Raw genomic sequence first — 11,369 nt, 5'->3', positions numbered from 1 at the left:
TCTAATCCAAGAGGCCACGGGGATCCATCCTGAGCCCTCTCTTCCTTCCTGCTTTTTGAATTTGATATCAGAGCTCTGGACTGGAGCAGACACCTCCCTCTCCTTCACCTTTCTGCCTGGGCTGCTCGTCATGGTTCCTGTACACTCATTCAAAATTCAGAAAACTGAGTCTCATACATGTGATCGCACAGCTAATAAGTGACAGAGTCACATATAGCCCAACAGGTGTCTGAAGTTTCCCAAACTGACCTCTTCTACCAGGCGAAGGATGCCATTTTGGCTTCCTCCTAGACAAGGAAGGAAGGGCACATGGGACGATGGAAGGGCGGCCCAAAGCATCACTGGGCACACTGTCTGTCGGTGGCCCTGATGTCTGCAGGAGGATACAGAAAGGAATTAGACACATTTTCTGTTCCAGGGAGCTCAATGGGACCCTGAGTGCTTGTCAAACATATGTACCCAACTACCCGCAGAGGACTGAACATTCCCCACAAAGCCCCAGGGCCTGACAAGCCTGTGTATTTGCCGCAAGTGAGCAATTCCTCAAAAGTCTGCACTTTTGGCTCAAAATGGACATGAACTGAGTGGGTAATGCCAGAGCTCCCATATATATATGTGCACAGGTCTTTAGGGAAGGCAGGCCGTTCCAAGCACATCCGCCTTCCCGGAGGGTGGACACAGGGGGTCCCAGAGCCACAATGAGACAGTGTCCCAGCTCATCCAAGAGGCCCCGGGGCTCCTTCCCTAGGACTCTGCTCCTTCCCGCTTTCTCAGTTTGAAAAGAAACTTGTGGACTAGAGCAGTCAGCTATTCGCGGTCACTTTTCTTCCTGGGATGGTCGTGGGCGTCCGTGGATGCTCATTCAGAAATAAGTAAACTAAGTCTCAGAGAGGAGATCACATGCCTAATAAGTGACAGAATCAGAGTGTGGACATAGGGGCTTCCAGAGCCACAATGCGACCTGGTCCCTGCTCATCAAAGAGGCCCGAGACCCTGGCTGTGCCCCCGCCTCCCCGTATTCTGTCCTAGCTGCTGCTCAGTACCCAGAGACCTTGGCTTTGAACCAAGACCCCAGACACCCCATCTCAGAACCCAGAGGTCTCAGGTCGCTATACAGGAGTCGGCACCCGGCCAGCCCTGATGTCACCAACAGCAGCCTCAGGGTCCCCCCAGGCAGCGGACCATGCTCTGAGAAACCCCTGTCCACCATACCGCCAGAGACTTCCTGTGCAGAATCTCTACGCCGACCCCACAGGCTGCTCACTACCACCCCACAGTTCCCCCATCACGCTGCTTTAGAGTATGGGAGTTTTCCTTAAGCCTGAACCCCAACCTGTCCCCCAATCACAGACATGCCCAGAAATGCACACGGGTGCCAACGCCAGCCCCTCCTTCTCAGTTCTCACATCTCCCCGCTCCGCCCCTGCTCTGCAGTCAGAAGCTGAGGGACCCCAAGGGCAAATATGTTTCTTTACAAAACTCACAGCCCCTCCCAGCATGCGATGCCTGGGGGAGCAGGAGGGGCTGGGGCCTCACAGGCCTGAGACCCCAGGAGCACCAACCTCGCCCCCAGCCACATCTGAAGGCGGGGAGGGCACAGAGGGACAATGCTCCCTCTCCAAGGTCACGACCGCATGTCCAGTCGGCTCATGGATTCCTGCAAAGGCCTGCAGACGGCTGTGTCTGTTTCGGCCACGTTGGCGCCTGGTGGCCAGCGCTGTGTTCTGTGACAGCGGGCATCGGCATGGAGGGCCGTGAGGAGCCTGAAGCTGCGCGCAGCTCCGGGGCCTATTTGCTGCCCTCGGACCACCCCGGCGGACTACGGGGCAGGCGAGGGAGAGATGTGGAGTCCCGGGCTCACCTTTGACCAGTCCCCAGCCCCCAGCATTGGCCAGGCATCTCTCAGGGCCATCGCGTTCCACGGGGGTGAACTGCTGCGGCTGCGGGACGCATGAAAGGGCTCAGGCCCCTCCCTCTGTCCCTGCCCCCTAAATCCCACTGCAACTTCTGAACCTAAGGACCTCGGAAAAAATAAGGGCTGACACTTACATGAAATGACTTTGTATCTACACCGAAACCCTCGGTGTAGATACATCCACAGGTTACTGAGAAGCTGAAGTACTAAGAGGCAGGGTAGAAACTGCTGCGTGTTCAAACCCGGCTCCTCCTGCAACCGCCTGTGAGAATGAGGCAATTGGGCACACGTGGTGGAGGAGGAACCGGGTTTGAACACGGGGCAATTTAAGACCAGAGCAGGTGCTCTTAACCAGCGTCCTCTGCCGCCGCCCCGCATCCCCGCTCCCTTTCCATACAATGGTCTTGAAATACTCTGCACCTGACCCCAAGAAAAAAGTCAGGATGGTGGGGACAGCGGCTTCTGATGCTTCACGCTGCCCTGTCCTTCTCCAGAGCTGAGGAAAGACGCTCACGGACTTGGAGCCACCCCAAGGAGTTCCATGGAACCCTGAGTGCTTGTCAAACGTCTGTCCCAAGGACGCGCAGAAGATTGAACATTCCCCACAAAGCCCCAGGGCCTGGGAAGCTTGTGCATTTGCCGTAAGTGATAAATTTCTCCGACACCGGCCACAGCAGCAGACAGCACTTCGCCCCGAGACCTCTCCCTCCGCCCCTTGCCCTCCGCCCTTGGGGCTCGGCCCCTCGGAGCCCAGGAAGGGAAGGGCCCAGAGTGGATGCACGAAACAGCCCAGGGCAGGCTGCAGGAGAGCAGGTGAGGGCTAGAGAGGCAGCGGGGCGCGCGGCCGTTTTATTCCGGAAATGTCCACCAGATGGCAGCAAAGTAACTTTGTACTATTTCCTACACTGTGGTGTCGTTCCCGAAATGGCCATGAGACGGCAGCAGGAAATAAATTTTAATGATGGGTATACCTGTGTGTTATTTTCAAAACACCTACGAGATGGCAGCGGAGGAAAAAGCCTTCATAATGACATGCCCTGGGGGTTCTTTTCAAAATGAACATGAAAGCACAGCAGAAATGACTTTGAGTACCACTGTCATGTTATTCCCAAACGTCCCACCAGATGGCAGCAGAGAACGCAGATTCATAATGACCTACGCTTGACGACCGACGTTCAGGTGTTATTCCCAAAATGCCCACGAGAGGGCAGCAGAGGAGAACGAATCACGTCTCAGGACCTAAACTCTGGTGCTGTTCCCCAAATGCACGCGAGATGAGATGGCAGCCGAGAAGAGTGTCCCCTGCCTTAAGGGCTCTGCCCACCATTCCAATGAGAGTCCAGACCCTTGCTACTTAGCTCTCTCTAAAATCGCTCCCGTCCTTTCCATATGTCTTCCCAGCCCGGGCCACGGCCCCGGCCCCTCCTCTGTCCCTCCCGCCTCGGCCGGGTCCCCTCCCCGTATCCCCGCTCACTGGCCCCTCCTTCCCCCTCCTCTTGTCCCCGCCCTCTGTCCCGCCCCGCCCCGCCCCGCCCCTGTCCCCGACTTGACTGGCAACCGGACTCCTCTACACCGGCCAGAGCCGCAGCGGGGTCCGGAGCGGCAGCCATCGCCGCGGCCGGCCTGATCGAGCGCTCGCCTCTGCTGCTCGCGTCCCGCTCGGGGGGCGTCACCCCCACTGTGCCGCGGCGCTGCACGGAGCGGGCCCCAGAGGTGATGCGGCGCAGACCCCTCGCCGGGCAGAGGCTCCCGCGCTCAGAGCCCTCGAGCGACGCGCGCAGGACTTCGGGGTCCTGGAGAGCGCGCCCGCCTCGCACCTTCATCCCGGGCCGAGGCCGGTTCTCGGCCATGCCGAAGGTCTGGGTCGGGCTCTCGCATGGCGGGACGACCCAGCCCCGTCCCCCACCCCACCCCCCGAACGGGAGCCTCACCGCTCTTGGCCTCTCGGCAGGAGTCCGACCCGGGCGCGGCCCGCCAGCCTCTCGGCCACCTGGGCACCGAGGCGGGTGCGGCTTTGCCACGTCCCGGCCCGGCCCTGAACCACACCCACCCCTCGCCTGCGCTCCGCGCTGTGGCCGAGCCCGACCTGCCCCGAACCACGCGGAGACAGCGGCCACACCACCAGACAACACTTCGCTGCGAGACCTCAACCTCCGCCCAGCGCCCTCCGCCCTTGGGGCTCGGCCCCTCGGAGCCCAGGAAGGGAAGGGCCCGGAGCGGAGAGAGGAAACAGCCCAGGGCTGGCGGCAGGAGAGCAGGTGGAGGTGGGCGGTGGCGAGGGGCGCACGGCCATTCGTGCGACCCCCGAGACAGCGAGCGAGCGAGCAGGGTCCAGGGGCGTGCAGGGGCACCCCGGCTGGAGGGAGGCAAAAGGAGGGGCGGCAAAAAGCCTACAGCACCCGGTATTCCCAGGCGGTCTCCCATCCAAGTACTAACCAGGCCCGACCCTGCTTAGCTTCCGAGATCAGACGAGATCGGGCGCGTTCAGGGTGGTGTGGCCGTAGACGCGAGAAGATGTCGCCTGCCGCCCCAAGAGCTCGAGCCTGGCCTCCGGGTCGCCGGAGACGTCCGCGCCTGCACCGCACCTACTGGAGGGGGGTTTGGGGGTTCCGCCGGCGAGGCAGCGGCGAGCGAGCGCCAGACGCGCTAAGGCACCGGGGGCCTTGGCCAGTTGGAAGCAGTATCGAAGGTCTCCGTAGGCGCTCTCGCATCCCGGGACTGCCCAGGCCCCCGGCCGCTCGCCTCCCCAGTCTTGGCCGCTGGGCAGGACCCCGACCCGGGCGTGGCCCGCCATCCTCTCGGCCAACTGGGCACCTAGGCAGGTGGGGCCCTGCCAGTCCTGGCTGGCCCTGACCCAGACCCAGACCCAGCCCTCCCCTGCGCTTCCCGCCGTGGCCGAGCCCGACCTGCCCCAAACCACACGGAGCCACCGGTGACACCGCCAGGCAACGCTTCGGCCCGAGACCTCGCCCTCCGCCCAGTGCCCTCTGCCCTTGGGGCTCGGCCCCGCGGTGCTCAGGAAGGCAGGGCCCGAAACATTCAGAGGAAACAGCCCACGCCTCTCTACATGAGAGCAGGTGAGGGCGGTCGAGGCCGGTCAAGGGCGCGGGGCGCGCGGCCGTGGGGGCAGCCCTGGGCTCCGGCGTTTGCCCAGGACCCCCAAGACAGCGTGCAAGCGAGCGAGCAGTGCCCGGGGGCGTCCAGGGGCACCCTGGCTGGAGGAAGGCAAAAGGAGGGGGCGGCAAAAAGCCTACAGCACCCGGTATTCCCAGGCGGTCTCCCATCCAAGTACTGACCAGGCCCGACCCTGCTTAGCTTCCGAGATCAGACGAGATCGGGCGCGTTCAGGGTGGTATGGCCGTAGACGGGAGAAGCTGTCGCCTGGCGCCTCAAGAGCTCGAGCCTGACCTCCCGGTTGCCAGAGACGTCCGCGCCTGCACCGCACCTCCTCGGGGATTTGCAGGGGTTCCGCGGGTGAGGCGGCGGCGAGCGAGCGCCAGCCTGCCTCGCTAGGGCACCGCGGGCCTTGGCCGGTTCCCGGCCGTGCGGAGGTCTGGGTGGGCGCTCTCGCATCCTGCGACTGCCCAGGCCCCAGGCAGCCCTTCTCCCCAGTCTTGGCCGCTTGGCAGGACGCCGGCCCGGGCGTGGCCCGCCATCCTCTGGGCCACCTGCGCTCCTAGGCACCTGCGGCCGGCTAAGTCTGGGCTCCGGCGCTGACCCAGACGCACTCCTCACCTGCGCTCCCGCCCCCCAGCCGTGCCCGACCTGCCCAAACGCACACAGAGCCCCCGGCCACACCCCGAGACATCGCTTCGGACGGACGCAGCCCTCGCCCTGCACCGGGACCAGGGACCCGCCCAGTCCGCTGCCCCTCGACTTCACATCGACTCTCTCCATCAAGAGAGACAGAGGGACAAAGAAACCAGAGACAGAGCGAGTGACAGGGAGGGAAGGAGAAAGGAGGACACAGGTCCCCAGGGCGGGAGTCCCAATGAGAGCCACGAAGGAGGGGACCGGGACGGGGTCGCCGGGGAAGGGGAGGGCCGCGGGAACTGGCTGCGGTCAGACACAGAGAGACAGTGAGGAGGAAAGTGATCGAGACGGAGAGAGAGACGAGAGAGGAGAGGCCGTGCCCGCCCACAGAGAGCGGGACGGGGCACGCAGACGAGTGCACCGACGCACAGAGCCGGACCCCGACTGTGACCCCGAGAGCCTGCGGCCGCCCTGAAGAGGCCGCTTCCACAGCAGAGGGTGGTCGTGCCGGGGCCGGGCTCGGGCGGGGAGGCGGTTCATGCCCTGTGCCCCGTGCCCTGGGACAAGCCGGGGGCTCAGGGAATCTTGTGCTCAGAGTCCTTCCAGGGGTCCCGCCAAGGAAAGGAAAGACGCACGGGCTCCCTGGAGTCGGGGTGGGGGAGGCGGGGCGTTAGCTGCGACCTGTCGCGAGCGAGAGGGGCTCTCGTGCGTCTCCGCCTCTCTGACGCAGCGGGTCGGTCCCGGCTGTGCGGGGCGGCCTCGCGCCTGGTCAGAGGGCACCTGGCTGCCCCGTGAGAAGGGCGAGGAGAAGCGTGAGGCCTCGGGCGGGGCGGGCAGTGGCGGCCAGTCCCGCGTCGTGGGGATGCGTGCGCACTCCCGCCATGTGTCAGAGACGGCGGTCCTTGGGGCTCGGCCCCGCGGACACCAGGAAGGTAACGGCCCGGAGAGGAGAGAGAAAACAGTCCAGGACTGGCTGGCTGCAGGAGGAGAGCAGGTGGAAACGGGAGAGGGCGCGGGGCGGCCGGCCGTGGGGGCAGCCCTTGGGCTCGGGCGGCTGCCGGGGACCCCCGAGACAGCGAATGAGCGAGCGAGCAGGGTCCAGGGGTGTGCAGGGGCACCCTGGCTGGAGGGTGGCAAAAGGAGGGCGCGGCAAAAAGCCTACAGCACCCGGTATTCCCAGGCGGTCTCCCATCCAAGTACTGACCAGGCCCGACCCTGCTTAGCTTCCGAGATCAGACGAGATCGGGCGCGTTCAGGGTGGTATGGCCGTAGACGGGAGAGGATGTCGCCTGCCGCCCCAAGAGCTCGAGCCTGGGCGCCTGCACCCCACTTGGCGGGGCGGGGTTGAGGGGGTTGCGGCAGCCAGACGGTGGCCAGCGAGCGCCAGCCGCGCTAAGTCTCGGCGTGCCTTGGCCCGTTCCCGGCCGTGCCAGAGGTCTGGGTGGGCGCTCTCGCTTCCCGGTACTGTCCAGCAAAAAAATAACTTCTCATGATGACATACACTCATCAGTTATTCCCAAGATACACACTAGATGGCTACAAATAATAACTTTTCATGGTAGCATACATTCGTGTGTTACTCGAATGATGCCCAGAGATGACAGCACAGAATAACTTCTGAAGACATACACTTGGATGCTATTCCCAAAATGTCCACCAGATGGCGGCAGAAAATAAATTTTTCTAATGCCATACACAAGGGCGTTATTTTCAAAATGCCCACGAGATGGCAGCAGTGAATAATTTTTTTTTTATTACTTCCATTCTGATATTATTCCAAGAGCTTCTTGGGTGCTCAGAATAGAGTCGAGGGTGGCAGGTTCCCTGTGGGGGAGTGTCTGAGCCCCAGACAGGCACCGAGCTGACTTCTGGCTTCACTACCTACTAGCTCTGAGTGACTTCAGGCAAAGAAATGGAAACTCAGTCTCCTCATCTGGAAGATGGAGATCACGGTTCCCTCTCAGGGGGCTGTGAGGGCTCAGTGAGGTGGTGACGTCAGCTCCTGCCCAACATGTGATGAGCACTCCCTCTCCCTCTTCCCTTTAGTCGTTTCTCCACCTTCTATGGGCCACATAAATCAAAATTTAGCAAATAGTGTCCTTTTAGCAGAATGAGCTCTCCTACTGGCGTCCGAATAGCCAAAGTTCCCCTAAGTGCTGATTGGCATCTGTGCCACCTTTGTCCTCGGGGCAGCACTAACCACAGTCCTCTCCGGTCTTCGTGCCCCTGATCATCTCCACCCTCGCGGTCTCTGCCTCGGCTCAGGCCAGCGCCACCTCTCACCAGTCTTCTCACTGGTCTCCCTGCTTCCTGTCCCTTTCCCGTCCAGTCCAACCTCCACACCGGACCAGCGTGGTGTTTCTAAATTAGGGGCCTAATCCTGTCACCTCCTGTGCGCAGAACTACCAACAGCTTTTCCTCATCCTAGAGAATAGTCTCTATCGTCGGCACAGTGCAGAGAATCTTCATCTGGCCCATTTCGCTCCTGGTCTCATTTCCCATCATAACACCCCAACTCGGTGGCCTGGTACCCCGACTGGCAGCACTCACCTCTCTGGGTGGATGGCTGGTGGGGGCTTTCAGAGATAGAGGCACCAGCACTAAGACTGAGCCTGAATCCAGGCACTTTAACAAAACACGGACTTTAGTAATAAGTCAATATGTGTTCATTAATTGTAACAATTATATAAAAAGTAGGGAGAGAAAAGAAATTAAAAGTAAAAAAAACCCTATTGCATCAAACTGGAAACATAGAGGAAATGAGTGATTTCCTAGTGAAACTACACATTAATGAAATGGACTCTAAATTAAGGAAAATAGGAACAGGCCACTGAGCCATCCAGGGACCTCCTCCCCCTGCTGGCTCTCCTCCGCTTGTTCTGGGGTATCCTTCTCCTGGGACAGGGAAGGAGCAGGGACAGAGCTGTGGGGCAGCTCCCCTAAGATCTGGCCTGGCCCAGTGTCCTCATCTCCCCCGCTGGCCACACCCAGTTAGGACGCCATGCTGAGGGGGTCTCAGGGATTATTGATTCTGCTGTGTCAGCTAGGACTCTTTTTATTGCAAGGAACTGGACACACTTATGGAAGTAAAATAAATTAATAATTTCTAAATAGTAGAAATAAAGAGACGTCAGAAACATGGCGGAGTGAGAGACGTCCCCAGGTCGCTCCCCTTGAAACAACAATAAATTGAACATCTAAAAATCAACAAAAAAACCCCAACCTGCACACAAGCATGTCTGAGCGTGATATCTGCGCATAAGAGCTACCACGGGTCAGGACCCTGGGAGTCAGGCGGTGGACTGGGAGAAACAAAGAAGCCGCCTCCCGCACCCGGAGCTCCCCGTACGGGGTGGGGGGAGGGAGAAGGTGCCGTGAGTTCTCTGAACAGCCCCGTCTGAGAGACCAGCGGCAGTGCCCAGGGATCAGGGCAGAAAGCGGGGATGGCAGAGAAGCAACAGTTGATTTTTACCAGCCGAAGCCCCCGTCCCTCGACCCAGAGGGCCCCTCCCCCATATCCTCCAAGACTGAACACCACGGAGCCCCAGGGGAATCTGAGCAGATGCTACTGAAACTGATGCCACCTACTGGAAATAAAAAAAAAAAATGCCATCTTAGCAACAGGCTAAAGAGAGATCTCTATACGATAAATCTTCTTTCTGGAAAAAAAAGCAGAATACACTTTCATTAACTCCCAGGTGGAAAAATAGTCCATTAAACACCATGTACAATCAAGGTGACAGGAGCTCAGAAAGAAAGAAAAGTCTCCAGAAAATAAGCTTAAAGATGTAGAAATACGCAACTTAAATGACAGAAAATTCAGGATGGTACTTCTGAAAAAAAAAATCAATGAGATCCAAAATAATTCATGTCAACAATTCCAGGTGTTGAAAAACAAACTAAATAAGCAGAATGAGGTTTTTTAGCAAGGAGACTGAAACCCTCAAAAAGAAACAAATAGAAATTCTGAAAATGAAGAACACACTGAAAGAGATGAAAAACACAATAGCAAGCTTGGGAAATAGAGTCGACCAAATGGAGGAAAAGATTGGTGATATTAAACACAGAAATCTAGAAATAAATCAGAAGGAAGAAGAGAGAAAGTGAAGAATGAAAATTAATGCAAGAGAAATACAAGAACTAGCTGAGACCATCAGGAGAGGAAATAAGCGTAACGGGCCTTCTCAAGGGGTTCTCTGGGGAGGGCCCGCTCCCTGGCTCACAGACACCTCCTCGCTGTGTCCTCCCAAGGCGGAAAGGCCGAGGGAGCCCCCGGGGCCTCTTTCGTAAGGCCACTGTCTCATTCATGAGTCTCCACCCTCGTGCCCTGATCACCTCCCAACGGCCCCACCTCCTGACACCACCACACTGGGGGGGCAGGATTTCCATACATGACTAAAATTTCATTTTAGTTTTTTACTGGGACTCATTTCCCAGCCACACTCCCAGTATTCCCAGCTGATCCGGCCAATCTTCCCCAAAAGCTGATCCCTACCCGACCCAGAGGTCGCAGCTCTCCAGCATTGCTCGCGGCCCTCCGGGCGTGTGCAGTGGAGCAGGGAACATTCGGGCGGGAGGAGAAAGCCAGGGCTGCAGAGCCTGAGGACCCTGCCCAGCCCCAGCCCCTCCCCAACCACAAAGGGCCTCGCACCACAGGGCACCGCGCACCACTGCACTGCCTGTCACAGCGCAGGGGGGGCCCGGTGCCTGCCTGGCAGCGGAGTAGCCTTGGGGAACCCTCGCAACCAATTCAAGCTCCATGTATCACTCTGTAAAAGAGGGATAATGTGACTTTCATGGCTCTGTGGGCATCGCATTCGTAAGTGCGAATGGAGCTGGCTCTGGCGAAGGGGCTAAGAGAGCTCGAAAGAGGTGGCAAACGGATGAGCAGAGACGGGCGGATGGGTGGCTGGAGCGTGTCTCTTGCCTTGCAGATTCCAAACCGTTTCCATGTACTTGATCCTCACCACATCCTTCTGATGCAGGCACAGAGGTAAAGTCCTCTCGACAATAAACTGCCCAAGATCCGGGCGGGCGCGGGGCGGGGACCGAAGCTCGGGTGTCCTGATGCCTCCCGCCCCGCAGGAGTGTGTGAGGGTGGTGTTTCCCCCATGAATGACGTATGGACGATTTTTAAAGAAAAAACTTCTATGTCACTAATGTCAACCTAAATTATTTTCATCATGTAACTAAAATGTATACTAATATGACCTAAATATGAACTCGACACACATGTGTACGTTTAGTGACAACCTCAGTACGTTGAGTAGCTGTGCCCCAGCATCGAGCCACGTGACAAGTGCTGTGTGAGGGTTCGTGCTCGTGACCCTCAGGGGCCAAGCGGGTCGTGAGCACGAACCCTCTCACAGCACTTGTCACATGGCTCGATGCTGGGGCACAGCTTAGACCCCGCCTGAGCTTTTCATCGACACTTGGGGTCATCGCACACACTGGATCATGACACGTTTTCCCAGGAGAGACCCGCGGACATGGGGGTGGGGGAAGGGCAGCAACTAACACCGCCTCCCGCCTCCCCCCCCCCCCGCCACCCCTAACTCCTGCCAGGCGGAGCCCTGATGTCACCTCTGACTTCCTCTCCCCATAACCACATACAGGGAGGTGCCACCTCCCACCTCCGCCTTCACACGCAGCCAGCTTGCTCTTCACCCAAGGCAGAGGGCGGACACAGGTCCTCCCTGGG

The 11,369-nt window shown here is 59.1% G+C and overlaps 3 non-coding genes across 3 annotated transcripts; all 3 read right to left on the bottom strand.

Moving 5' to 3' along the window:
- Nucleotides 1-4,302: 4,302 nt before the first annotated feature.
- LOC120616422 (5S ribosomal RNA) lies at nucleotides 4,303-4,421 on the bottom strand. The gene has a single exon (XR_005656601.1). It is a non-coding gene; the product is annotated as a 5S ribosomal RNA (ribosomal RNA).
- Nucleotides 4,422-5,162: 741 nt separating this feature from the next.
- LOC120616421 (5S ribosomal RNA) lies at nucleotides 5,163-5,281 on the bottom strand. The gene has a single exon (XR_005656600.1). It is a non-coding gene; the product is annotated as a 5S ribosomal RNA (ribosomal RNA).
- A 1,542-nt stretch (nucleotides 5,282-6,823) lies between these two features.
- LOC120616413 (5S ribosomal RNA) lies at nucleotides 6,824-6,942 on the bottom strand. Its single transcript, XR_005656598.1, has one exon. It is a non-coding gene; the product is annotated as a 5S ribosomal RNA (ribosomal RNA).
- Nucleotides 6,943-11,369: the final 4,427 nt, after the last annotated feature.

Source organism: Pteropus medius, unplaced genomic scaffold, assembly GCF_902729225.1.
Source record: "Pteropus medius unplaced genomic scaffold, Ma_sr-lr_union100, whole genome shotgun sequence".
Taxonomy (NCBI): domain Eukaryota; kingdom Metazoa; phylum Chordata; class Mammalia; order Chiroptera; family Pteropodidae; genus Pteropus; species Pteropus medius.
This window is presented reverse-complemented; position numbering and strand designations above follow the sequence as displayed.